Source organism: Anas platyrhynchos, chromosome 3 (assembly GCF_047663525.1).
Source record: "Anas platyrhynchos isolate ZD024472 breed Pekin duck chromosome 3, IASCAAS_PekinDuck_T2T, whole genome shotgun sequence".
Taxonomy (NCBI): domain Eukaryota; kingdom Metazoa; phylum Chordata; class Aves; order Anseriformes; family Anatidae; genus Anas; species Anas platyrhynchos.
In genome coordinates this window covers 62,597,186-62,610,544 of record NC_092589.1, presented here as the reverse complement: position 1 = coordinate 62,610,544, position 13,359 = coordinate 62,597,186, and the positions used below count along the sequence as shown (strand labels likewise).

Sequence of the window (13,359 nt, the reverse complement as noted above, 5' to 3'; positions counted from 1 at the left end):
CATCACATGAACAAAGATAATGCGTACGCTCCCTAGTTCTGGATTACTCAGCTTCAATTTTTCTTCCTCTCTATTACCTATTATTTCTTTACCTACTGCACAAACTGAGCATGCCACATGCATTTGTTTCTTTAAAAAAGAAAAAGAACAAAGCCCAAATTGTAACATAATAGAGGCTTGCATCTCAAGCTGCTGATAAGCAGGGTCAAGATACTAATGTAAGACACATTAAGTGGGATGAAAATGCAAACAGATGAAATGGCCCAAGAAGTTAGATTCCCTACAAGGAAAAATTATCTCCAGAAAGCTGGAAGTCTTTCTTGCTTATTCTTTTTCCTCCCTTTTTATTTGCTTTGCTTTCTTTGATGTTACAGCTGTGGTTTGTTCTTCATGCCTGTTTGTGTGAATAATAAAAGTCAGTAAACTATCTCCATAGTCTCCCCACAGTGTCCCTGTTAGAAAATACAATTCACAGATCTTAAGTAATCAAAATGCTGAATTTATTTTTATATACAAAAATAGCAACAGGTTTTTGGTCTTGTTGCAATGAAGTTTTTATACAGAAATGTCAATGAAAAATACAATTTTATTTTTTCAGGCTCAAAAGCTAGCTTCAACTTAATTTTACATTTCAAAGTGCCCACATAAAATGTGCTGCCAATAATCTATTACATACAGTGACATCTAGCCTCCTTTAGCCAAATGTACACTAATAAATACAGACCACAGACGTCTCTAGCCTTGAATCTCCATGGGATGCCTTGTTCACATATTCATAGAGCTAAACTGTCTAATAATTGGTCGTACAGCTGCCCGAACCATGTCTGGGCATTAGTTGTTCAGCAGTGGTCAAAACCATGCCAGGCAATTTGCAACAAAGTAAAAGGAATGCAGTCCTCAAGCTAGGCCATGATACTAAAAATGAAAGGGAATGGTCTGAAAAAAGAACAGACATACCTCAGCCCAGAGTCTTCTTCAAACTGACTTCAGCTGCATACCTGTTAAGCTACTAAGATTTCCAGTTCCCTCTGGAGAACGCTAAAAAGCACCAAGCATCCTGCTGCGACCTCTACTAACCAAAAGACACTATGGCATGGTATAGCTTTTACCACTGTAAATGACTCCAAACAAGGCCTTAGCCTTACACAACACTGTGTGCATGTACCCCCAGTGTCACAGAGAAAAATAAATAAATAAGTAAATAAATAAAAATATTTTTTTTATAATCTCAACGCTGAAAATAAGAATTTGTCACAAGATTTTGTCCTGGCGCTGCTGTATCTAAGATTCTAGCCCACAGTTGGCTATTTTATTTATATGAGTTTGCCATGTACCTGATTAACTCAGACCAAAAAGTGATGGTTGTGAAACTGAGTGCTGGCTGAGATTACTGGAGAGAATTTTTGTAACAGAAGATAGAAGTTTTTGCTCTATACTTTCTATAATCACGCTTGAGAAGAACAATCACTTTCTTATTGATTACTCTGGACTTCATACTTCTTTCCAAAATGTACAGCATGTACATTTAAATAACTGTTCAATTTAGAAAAGCTCCTTAAAGGTAGATACAATGTCATCAAGACTTTTCTTTTCTTTTCTTTTTTCTTTTCTTTTCTTTTCTTTTCTTTTCTTTTCTTTTCTTTTCTTTTCTTTTCTTTTCTTTTCTTTTCTTTTCTTTTCTTTTCTTTTCTTTTCTTTTTTCTTTTCTTTTCTTTTCTTTTCTTTTCTTTTCTTTTCTTTTCTTTTCTTTTCTTTTCTTTTCTTTTCTTTTCTTTTCTTTTCTTTTCTTTTCTTTTCTTTTCTTCTCTTCTCTTTTCTTCTCTTCTCTTTTCTTCTCTTTTCTTCTCTTTTCTTCTCTTTTCTTTTCTTTCTTTTCTTTTTTCTTTTCTCTCTTCTCTTCTCTTCTCTTCTCTTCTCTTCTCTTCTCTTCTCTTCTCTTCTCTTCTCTTCTCTTCTCTTCTCTTCTCTTCTCTTCTCTTCTCTTCTCTTCTCTTCTCTTCTCTTCTCTTCTCTTCTCTTCTCTTCTCTTCTCTTCTCTTCTCTTCTCTTCTCTTCTCTTCTCTTCTCTTCTCTTCTCTTCTCTTCTCTTCTCTTCTCTTCTCTTCTCTTCTCTTCTCTTCTCTTCTCTTCTCTTCTCTTCTCTTCTCTTCTCTTCTCTTCTCTTCTCTTCTCTTCTCTTCTCTTCTCTTCTCTTCTCTTCTCTTCTCTTCTCTTCTCTTCCAAAAATGTAGTCACAGAATAAACAAATATTTATCCAAAACATCTGATTAAAGGTTTAAGGTTTTTCTTCCAAAAAGCAAATACTTGGAAATACTTGGCTTAATAAGGTTGGGTCTTTTTCAGCAAAAACTCTGTGTATTCACCACCACAAAATAAATAAATAAATAAATAAATAAATATTATGTTTTTATTTTCATATACATTTTCAGGAAAAAAAAAAAAAAAAAAGCTATTGTCTTTCTGCTTAGCATTGGTTCTTCCATACAACTCAAAGGTGTGCCGAGCAAAAACCCAAGAGCTAGAAATATGTCCCTAAGCTGGGATAGATGTTTAAGTACATGATCCCAGTTGTAGACCAGGTTTTTAACCCCAAGAACCCAACAGCTATCTTGTGTCTGGAGGATAGCCTCTTTAGGCCAGCATTGTGTCTGGGGCACAAATTTGCTGCAGACTTTTAGGCTCAGGTTCTGGAATCCGGGGGTCAGTTAGGGACATCCCTTCCAGCACTCCACCCACCTGACCCACCTGTCAGAAAGCATTAAATTAATACCACGGAACAGTTAGGACTGTAAGAGATGCATCAAATGCTCAACAGGCTGCAGTCTAGCATGGACTAGCTGCTGTAACCTTTACTGAGATTGGCCCTATCATTTGCATGCACACAACTACAGGTTTGTTTTTTTTTTTCACTGAATAATCCAGACCTTAATTTCAGCCATTACTAACAAAACGCTTTAAATTGCTCTTGATCCCGAGTGCTTCTGAATTCATACTCTGCTGTTTACTTAAAAAGGTGTATAGTTTGGTGAGCAAATTGCATAGCAATGCCACTGTATCTGTTTCACTGATGGTTATCTATGTACAAGCATTATTGCTTATCTTGAACTGTCCTCCAAATGTAAAAATGTTAATCCAAATTATTTTCATACACATTACTTACAAATTCAAGCTGGAGAAAAATATAACCTGTACAGTTACTGACATATCTGGCTTCTTATATTCTACTATGAAGGAGATGCAGATATAGAAAAGGCACAGGCAACAGCAACCACCCCCACCCCCAACCTAATAATGTGATTAGGTAAGGTTTCCTTGGAGGATGGAAAATTTCCAGCACAAAAATAGAGGTTCCATACAACTTAAGGCATTTAAATTTGCATGGTTTGTCCATGGTGTGGGGTTGTTGTTGTTTTTTTTTTTTTTTTTTTTTTCCCCAAAGCAAGATTCAACTACAGGACATAATCCCAAATTGAAATAACAGTGCTGAGTTGTTTATTTATTTATTTAAGTTATAATGTTGGCATTTGTTTTTATCTGGTTTTGGGTATACTTCAAAACATGTAACAAAAATTCTAACATCACTGTGGAGAAAAAAGTACTTACCACATGAATGGAAAAACTTATTCAAAGCACAGATATTTCCTGTTCTTGGTGTAAAGAAGAAAGGATTTGTTTACTCAGTGACTGTGTTGTTCAATGAAGGCTCTTATTTAAGTTTTATTAGTATACCACATTAAGAACTAATTACCATACTGCAGTTTTAAGCTGCAGAATTTTCATAGGAAATGAATTTTCCTTCATGACAAAAGTTACTGTTGCTGTGCTGTTATTTGGAGAGGAGGCTGTGCCTCTAAATTCACACAAATCTTCAGTCCCCATATATTATCATAATTAAAGAAATGTTAATGATTGAACCGTACATCCAGAATTTCTATAGATCAGTGTGCAGAATAACTTAAATATTTTAATTAGGAGAGAGGAATCAAATAACATAATAGCCATGAAAAACAAAGCATTTACAATGAGAACTAGAGATGGTTTAGGGCTTCTTGTTCTCTCTGCCATTGTGTCCATTCCTAAATTCTTATTCCTAATTAATTGCCTGGAACTCTGCCACTCACAAAGAGTTTCAGATTTGAAAGGCATGCAGTAATTTAGACTAAATCCAGAAGAAATATACCTCAAAGAAATATTCATTTAAAAAATGGTTTCTGCCTGAGGTATGTCTGAAGATTTAAGATAACACATTTAGCTACAGTTAAAAAGTATAACCCTGAGGAGCAATCTGATAAAAAGCTTGGGTCAAGAAAAAACATGTTTCATTCAGTTACGCTTTCTGGCAATACATTCACTGCACTCCTAGGCAACAGAAAGATGGGAAGAATGGTTGCGGTATTCAGTACGACCAGAGTCTCTCAGCACACCATACGCACCAAACAGAATTAATCGGCAATTAATCAGTAATATCATTACTTTCTTGGGAAAACAATATAATAATAAAGTAATATGTAACCAAATACTTTTCAGATCTGAAGCCAAGATGGGTAGTCTATAAAGAGTGTATATTATTTCCAGACTAACATATAATTTGAACAGTATAAGTAATATAGTCAATGAATAGTTCCCTTTTGTTCATGAAATCTCCATTAATACACAGAGATGTCTAGCTTTTCTTTGAGATGGCAAGGGAAGAGGTTTTAACACTATTGTACAACTGCAAAATATTCCCTTTGATCATAGCTTAATAACATCTTACTTTTTCTCTTCCTGCTTGGGAGGGAACAAGAAGCTTTACCAAAGACAGAATGCGTGAGAATATCCAACATGTCTGCTTTGTGTTTTACAAATACATGGGCATCCTGTTAGCAAACATGTTTTCTGAGGAGGAGATGCTGACTTTTGCAAAGGAGAACCAAAAGGGAACATGCCTGAGAAAGACTTTAAGCCTACAGGTACTGAGGGTCTACAGCAGTCACCAACCTGGACTCTCTGGCACCTTACATCTACTGAAGTGAAAGCATGGGATAAAATATGCTCAAGCCTAGTGAAATTGACTTGGCACAACTTCCTGAGTCAGCAGAACAAATTTTGAGAACTGTTGCTCATGCCCTCTAAAACATTTTATTTACAGGTTTAGCATGCATGAGGTGGTTTACAAAATACATGTACTGAGTAGGGTATGTTAGTTATGCCTAGATTAATACCATGATTTCCACACTTTCTCACCCTGAGCCAGATCCTGGTATGCCGGCTCCAACACCCATCAACATCTCCCAGAAAGCCACACAAGTGCTGTTTTCAGATGACATGGCTCTTTGGAAGTTACTTAAGAATACTGTAATAAAATTATATTTTTTATGATAATTTTCTCATTTCTCTATTCTTATTCTTAATTCTCTACACACATTATAATTCTCTAGAAAGGTCTCTTCCAACCTAAACAATCTCTGAGATTGTCCTAGACTTCTCTGGTGTCTCTTCCAACCTAGACAGTTCTGTGATTCTGTGAAACCAATACTCAATTCACACTTCACAAAAAAAAAGACACAGTTTCAGTCCAAGCAACTTATGAGATAGCAAAGGCAAGGTCACTGAAATGAGAGGAAAGAGAAAGACTGGTTTTCAATGTATAATGATTTAGATACTTATGTTTTCTCAGGTTAGGGTTGTATGTTTGTTTGTTTGTAATTTTTGTTATAGTCATGATGTAAGTTATTTTCATAACAGATAAAACTTAAATTGTGGCACAAAGAGAAACTATTCATCATCTAGCTGTGGTTCAGTCATCATCTGTGTGGAATTAGATGTCATATATGCTATGTGTGGACATGGTGGAGTGGTATTGTCTGACTAAATTATTCTTTGACTGTTATTAGTGCTCTGTCTTTCTATTTTACCCCCCAAGGTAGTCAATGAATCTTTGCTCTGGACATAGCTGCAACTACAGTCCACTGCAAGAGGAGGCAGAAATGGAGAAGGTATCATAACATTATTCTTTGAAGACTGAACCAGTAGCTAATGCTGGGGTTGGAGAGAGAGAGGTGGGAACTGAAGAAAAACACTTTGTATAGTTAGATCAGTGAAATTAGAAAATGCTTCTCCATATAAATTAGATTGGAGCAATTAAGTGTGGCCCTACTGAAAATTTAAGCTTAAGTAACAGCTTAAGATGCTATTACTATGTGATGCATCTGAATTAGAAAGTTGATTGTAAGAACCAATGCCAAGAAGTTAGCAGGACTAAGGTAAATATGCTCCGTGATCTGTCCAGATGCTTACTTCATACTGCGTAAGACCCACCAAGTCAGATTCTGCTAATTATGAACCTGCTGTTCTGCTGTTTGCTCAGAAGATGGTTTACAATTGCTCATCAGAGGCCCAGTTCTTTTTTGAACTAGATTACCTGCTATGATAAGAAGTGTATAATAAACCTATCTAGGTTGACTACAGACAGTTTCTAGACACGATTTTATCTTCTCAGTGCACTAGCTAATCATATTATTCTAAAACTGAAGATAAGAATGAGGAAGGAAAAAAGACATTTTATATGACATAATGGGGTAGATCAATTGCAATCCTCTACTGAAGATCTCAGAAGTCAGAGTTGGATCTCCAAGAGCTTCACCAAAGCTACAACCTTCCTTTCCCCCTGCTCACCTTTAGTCATATTTTAAGTTAAGCACATATATGCAACTAGAACTTACATAATTTCTGACTTTTATTTAACCAGAAAGTCATATAAAATATTTATTTTCCAACTATGTGTTGGCCTAGTGAATACAATTCCATAATGGATGGATGTTGTCTTAAAGAAATTAATAAATAAAAAAAAAAAAAAAAAAAACAGGATTGAATTAACTAGATGTTCAAGTTTGTTGATGACAGAACTGAAGTAGATTATATTTGCATACCAAACATGGAATAATTAATAGAGCAATAGAAGCGTAGTTTAAGTATTCTTATTGTAGAGGTATACAAATGAAATGAAAGATTAGCATAAAATAAGAATACATTCCACTAAGAAAAATTAACTTTGGTGTGACAGGAAAATCTGTGGTTAGAGTAGTTTCATCTTTGATCACAGAATGAAATAATGCATGAAATAATTTCACATATGAAATAATTCAGCAGGTTATGAGAAAAAAAAAAAAAAAAAAAAAAAAAAAAGACAGTATTTCTGTTATTTCCTCAGAGAGCTGCTTAGGAAAATTTCATTTTCCAGTCAGTTCAGTTATGTATGAGTCCTTAACAGTGCAAAACCTAATGGGCCAATTCAGGCTTGCAATGAAGACAACCCTCCAGATCAAAGGGCAGAGAGCTTGCAAGCTCTGCAGTGTAAGATGATAATTTGGTTGCCAACCTAATTTACCAAGGCTGAAATTGCTTTGCAGGGGGACATACAGGAAAACAGAGAACATTTGCTTGTTTCAGGCTGCATGATGCAATTTGTTCGAGTTATCACATTTAGCAAAACGTAAAAGTTCAAGCCAGAGAACAACAAGCAGTTACTGTCTGGTATTACTCAAGTTAAAAATCAGTGCCCTCATTTAGGTACTGAAGGCTACATGCTGCCCTTCTGGCTTTCAATCAATCAGTCTCTTAAACTGGAGTCCCTTTGTGTTTTCACACTGGGGTCTTTGGTATTACTAAAGCATTCCACTGTCAAAAAGCAGAGTTACCCTTGGCAACAAGTTTTTTTGGAGTTTCTACTTCCTTATCAGAGATTGCTCTGAAACTGAACACGAAGATTAACTAGCAGCTGCTGGTGTGCTCTAATACGGGCCTTTATTTAACTGAAAGAAGCTCTCTTTTCTAAGGAGATAAGCATGACAAAGTTTGGTGCTTATATAAAAATATGCCCAATATAACAATTCTCAGCTAATGCTAAATAAGTCCATGGTTTTTTGTTTGTTTGCTTGTTTGTTTCCTCTGGTGATATGCTTGGCCTGTTTTCGCTATTCACATCCTCAGTTCAGTGCCAAAAAATTACACATTAGTAATTGTGGTTGAGAAAAATAATTTCTTATCCTACAAGCAAATCAAAAAAAAAAAAAAAAGTTTTAAAAGGTTTTATTTTGCAACTTTTCGTCTTATTACAGCCTCTTCTGTTTCCTGACCATTTTGGTGGGACACACCTTCCCTGATTCAGCCATCAGAGAGCTACATGTCTAATACAGGGTGGTTATCAGAGTGGTTCTCTCTCTCCAGTCAAAGAAGAGAGACTGAGCCATACAGGGGATGTTTGAGCTCATCTATTTCAGACACTTACTCTGGGATGACATAAATGGCTATTTTTGCCACTGACTACTAAGGTCATTCAAGCAGCTAGCTCAGATCTGTAGATTGGTCAAGTTAGATGAGAGAAAGTCTGCCTTCATTATTGGAAATCTCCTGTCTTTAACGTGTTGCCTGAATTTAATTCAGTATGCATGAGGTGTACTGAAGAGATACTTAATTTTGACCACAGCACCTAATCCCCACCATGGGGTTTGTTCCCTGTTTCAGCAATACTTAACCTCTTCATTCCATTCTTGTAAGCAGGTTCAAATAACACACATGAAAGGGGTGCTTTACACAGGCATCCAAGTTTAAAGCCTTACCAAATTGAACCTACTCTCTTCCTTTCCAGCTCTGAATGCCCTCTAAAATTGGGATTCACATTTAAAAACTTATCCTACAGAATCTGAAGTATTTTGCACTCCTGAGCACAGCTGCATTGCAGCCTTCTGCTGGTATTCACACAGCAATACCAATAGTTTCAAAAACTTGTAAAGTTAAAAATCATATGAAAGTGAGCAATTCTTAGAGAAAAGGCATGTACATACAGCTAAATGACCCAACTGCTCTATTCTATTTGTTATTTTACATAAACTGGTTTTCATGTTCTGAATAGTGAAATTCAATGTCAGGCATGTTTTTGTCTATATGATTAGAACTTCTCAAGCTTGGAGAACCACTTTCCCTGAGGAAAACACAGTATATTTCAAAACAAGTTAGGAAAATAAAGTGGGAAAATGGACAGTGCTGAAACTAGCATGGGCATGCTACACACTGAAGCTGAAAAGTTTCACGCAAATCAATGATGGCGCATCTGGCACATAGTATATACACACCATTCCTTCACCAGTAGGTACTGTGCATTTTTAGAGGTTAACACACCACATTAAACATTATGTCAGGTGTAGTGTGAAACCATGGATAGAGAGGATTTGTAGAAAATCTAGGCATAGTAGAGGAATTACTGTATTTTAAGCTTGTTTCAGTTGCACTGGAAAAAAACAACAGTGCACATGGGAGACCTGAGGTTAGTAATGAATATTACTAAATATGAAAAGTAATTAATCTGTAACAGATGCAGTTTTATTACTAAGCGTTAAGATTAAATTAAGCAAATGGAAAACATGGAATATTGAAACCTAAGCTAAAGACAATAACAACAAAGATGTTTCTTTTGAACCACAAGTAGAAAGAGCAGTAAAAACAGGCTTTGAAAATACAGCAAGAGCTGTATTTACTTTAATACCGAGAAATATTTCTCACGAATGTGAAACAAATTTTCACTTTCATGATGGTGGTAAACATCTACATGATGCCAGCTCACGGTAAGCAAAAAATAAATTCACCACTTTGGCAGAAAAAAAACACAATCATAGACGTGTCAATGCATACATATGCATGTACACTGAAAATCATACATCTTGACCATAAAAAATTAAAGGATTTCAGAAGCTCAAGTATCCTTGTATCCATTTTTTTTTTTTTTTTTAACTAGAAGGGAAATAATAAAGGGCTTTAAAATGGGTGGCTTACAGGACGGAGGGTGCTGCACAGAGTGCCCTTTTCACTGCGTGCTCCTCTCAGTAAGTGCCTCTCCCTCCCCAGCCCTGGCATGGCAGTGACTGCCTGTCTGTAAGAGCTATCCGCACCCACAGGAGCTGCCCTCTGTGTGGCTTGAGCATGGAGACAGAAACCTTTTCATGGAGAGGTTGGTGCATGGGCATGCCTGTCTCTCTGTCTGTCTGTTTCACCCACGGATCCCTCCCTCCCTCTCTTGGAGGAGTCTTCCTGGAGCAGAGGTTCTTCTCCAGGTGCGGTCATCGACACCAAAAAACTGCTTTAGCGATGAGATTAAGAGACATATTCAGCACCGAGCAAAATAACGTTGTTTACAGAGCATGGCAGAAATCCTAGCAAGAACTAACCTTGAGCCCATCTCCAAAAAGTCTGGGCTAATAAACAGAATGCTTTTTTTTTTTTTTTTTTTTCTTCTAAGAAAGATACTTCTGAGAAAGCTCAGAGCTCACTTCCGTCTGTGAGAAAAACAAAATCCCTGTTGGGTAGTAAGCCTGGAGCACATACCACAGCCTGGAGCTCAAAGCAGCAAAACAGGCCAGTGCACATGTAGCTGTGGGGGGATTTTGCAAACAGGCAGCGATGTGCGCTCTGCCATGTGAAGAGCTGCCAGGGTCTGTGCTCCAGGACCACTTTGGAGCCATCCTGCAAGCAGCTGCTGCAAAGGAAGACAGTTGCTGGCTACTACCTCCAAGCATTCCCTTTCACCTCTTCTGTGCAATGTTATTTTCAAAATTGATCTATTACCCTGATAACTGGTTATGCTAACAAAAATAAGTAAGGAAGCAAGCAAAAACACAGGAGAGGGAAAACCTTTGGAAGTTTAAGAATTTTTCAAGTAGCCACCCCTCATCCAACTAGGCTGCTTGAAGTTAAGGAGTAATGACTCCATCAGAGCCACAAAAACAGCCTGGTGCCTGGAATTGTTTGCAGTCTGTATAACTCTTATCACTATTATGTCCAGCTATTGAGAAATCATCTTATTTTGCTTTATTTCTTAGCAGGCATAAGGTTATTAGAACTAGCTTTGTGAGTTATTTCTCCAGGAGTTCCTGGAGGCATCAGAGATCTCTAACAGAAGGTATTGTAGAGACAAGTAGGAAGACACACTCTCTTCCCTAGGGAAGAAGTTGCAGAGATATGAAATGAAGGAAGATTAAAAAGAGAAGTCCTAACCCTGGCTGAGTGCCCTGTTATCGCACCGATGCTCTGTTCTTCATTGCAGCACATTATTCTCCACACAGCACAAGGAGAAGTTACTTATCCATGTCCTCATTCTACCTATGAGATGAACTAAGATTACAATCTTATCTCTTGCACAATTTACATGTCATGTAGTGCAGCTTGATCAAGAACAGTCAATGAAAGTATGCTGTTTCTCATTATCTGAGGTTCTTGGAAAGTCGCATGAAGATTATGTAAAGAGAAAGAAAAGACATAAGATCTTACATAATTTACTTTCCACTGATTTTGAAATCTTATGCTCGTCATTTCTTTATCTTGTGCTAACAGAAAAACACAGTGCTTCCAGCCATTACCCAAACAAGCCCTTTGATTCACTTGAAATCAGCAGCTTGCTCCTCCAGGTGGAGGACTTTGCCTTAGTTCCCCAGAGGGCAAAGGCTGTATATTGGTACATGTGCAAAATAGAGTCACTCCCTTCAGTGTTCCTCTCCTCTCCTCTCCTCTCCTCTCCTCTCCTCTCCTCTCCTCTCCTCTCCTCTCCTCTCCTCTCCTCTCCTCTCCTCTCCTCTCCTCTCCTCTCCTCTCCTCTCCTCTCCTCTCCTCTCCTCTCCTCTCCTCTCCTCTCCTCTCCTCTCCTCTCCTCTCCTCTCCTCTCCTCTCCTCTCCTCTCCTCTCCTCTCCTCTCCTCTCCTCTCCTCTCCTCTCCTCTCCTCTCCTCTCCTCTCCTCTCCTCTCCTCTCCTCTCCTCTCCTCTCCTCTCCTCTCCTCTCCTCTCCTCTCCTCTCCTCTCCTCTCCTCTCCTCTCCTCTCCTCTCCTCTCCTCTCCTCTCCTCTCCTCTCCTCTCCTCTCCTCTCCTCTCCTCTCCTCTCCTCTCCTCTCCTCTCCTCTCCTCTCCTCTCCTCTCCTCTCCTCTCCTCTCCTCTCCTCTCCTCTCCTCTCCTCTCCTCTCCTCTCCTCTCCTCTCCTCTCCTCTCCTCTCCTCTCCTCTCCTCTCCTCTCCTCTCCTCTCCTCTCCTCTCCTCTCCTCTCCTCTCCTCTCCTCTCCTCTCCTCTCCTCTCCTCTCCTCTCCTCTCCTCTCCTCTCCTCTCCTCTCCTCTCCTCTCCTCTCCTCTCCTCTCCTCTCCTCTCCTCTCCTCTCCTCTCCTCTCCTCTCCTCTCCTCTCCTCTCCTCTCCTCTCCTCTCCTCTCCTCTCCTCTCCTCTCCTCTCCTCTCCTCTCCTCTCCTCTCCTCTCCTCTCCTCTCCTCTCCTCTCCTCTCCTCTCCTCTCCTCTCCTCTCCTCTCCTCTCCTCTCCTCTCCTCTCCTCTCCTCTCCTCTCCTCTCCTCTCCTCTCCTCTCCTCTCCTCTCCTCTCCTCTCCTCTCCTCTCCTCTCCTCTCCTCTCCTCTCCTCTCCTCTCCTCTCCTCTCCTCTCCTCTCCTCTCCTTTTTCTACTTTTACAGGCACCCATCTGGTTCTGCCTGGGGTACTTTCATACTTTCATTGTGCTTCTGGCACACATCTTCCTGTCAAGTTTCACCCAAAGGGATTCAGTTCACGAGCTCTGCAACTGTATCATGTATCTTTGACAAAGTGAGGAATAATAACTTGAAGATTCATTTTAAAAGCATGCTCTTCATCTAAACACTATTCTAACACTGCTATGGTAATGGTTTATTTTGGATGTGCCCTAAGACCAAGTGTCATCACTTTGCCCAGCTGTTATACCACTAATGTGCAGTTATGGAATATATTTGTAAATGCTTTGAAGACATTCTGTAGCATATAGCTATTCTTTTTAAAAAAAAAGTCAATGGAAGTTGTTGGGGTTTTGTTGTTGTTGTTGTTGTTTTTAAAAGAAGGTCTCTTAGCTGGAAGTCATAGGCTCTACCTTTATTACTAGGTCTAAATTTTTCTCAGACATTTTCCTTCATTTAAATATTGTGCTTTCCCAAAGAAAGTGACTTTTTAAAAAATACATTATTATGAAATGAACAGAGCAATTTGCAAGACAAAAGGAATGATGGAGAACAGCTAAAAGATAGGAAAAAAAAAAAAAAAAAAGTCCTTTTGTGGTCATTGCACATATTTGACACTCCAGAACAGCAGCTGAAAGCACAGTTCAATGCTGCTGCTGGCACAAGCTGTCCAACTGCATTGAAATGTTCCACAAAATCACAAAGTAACACAGAAATGGATAAAGTTGGCTCACTTGTATATGACTTATGTAGACTGAATTATACCAGAGATCAGTTTTCACTATTTAAACTTTTTTTTTCTGTCTATAAAAATAAGATGTGTAGATTTGTATGAAAGCGATGCTACAGAGGGAATAAAGAATC

General features: G+C 38.4%; 1 protein-coding gene across 1 annotated transcript in view; it reads right to left on the bottom strand.

Moving 5' to 3' along the window:
• The window catches only part of MOXD1 (monooxygenase DBH like 1), a 54,993-nt gene that overhangs the window by 25,935 nt on the left and 15,699 nt on the right, over nt 1-13,359 (bottom strand). The gene's annotated exons all lie outside the window — the stretch shown is intronic.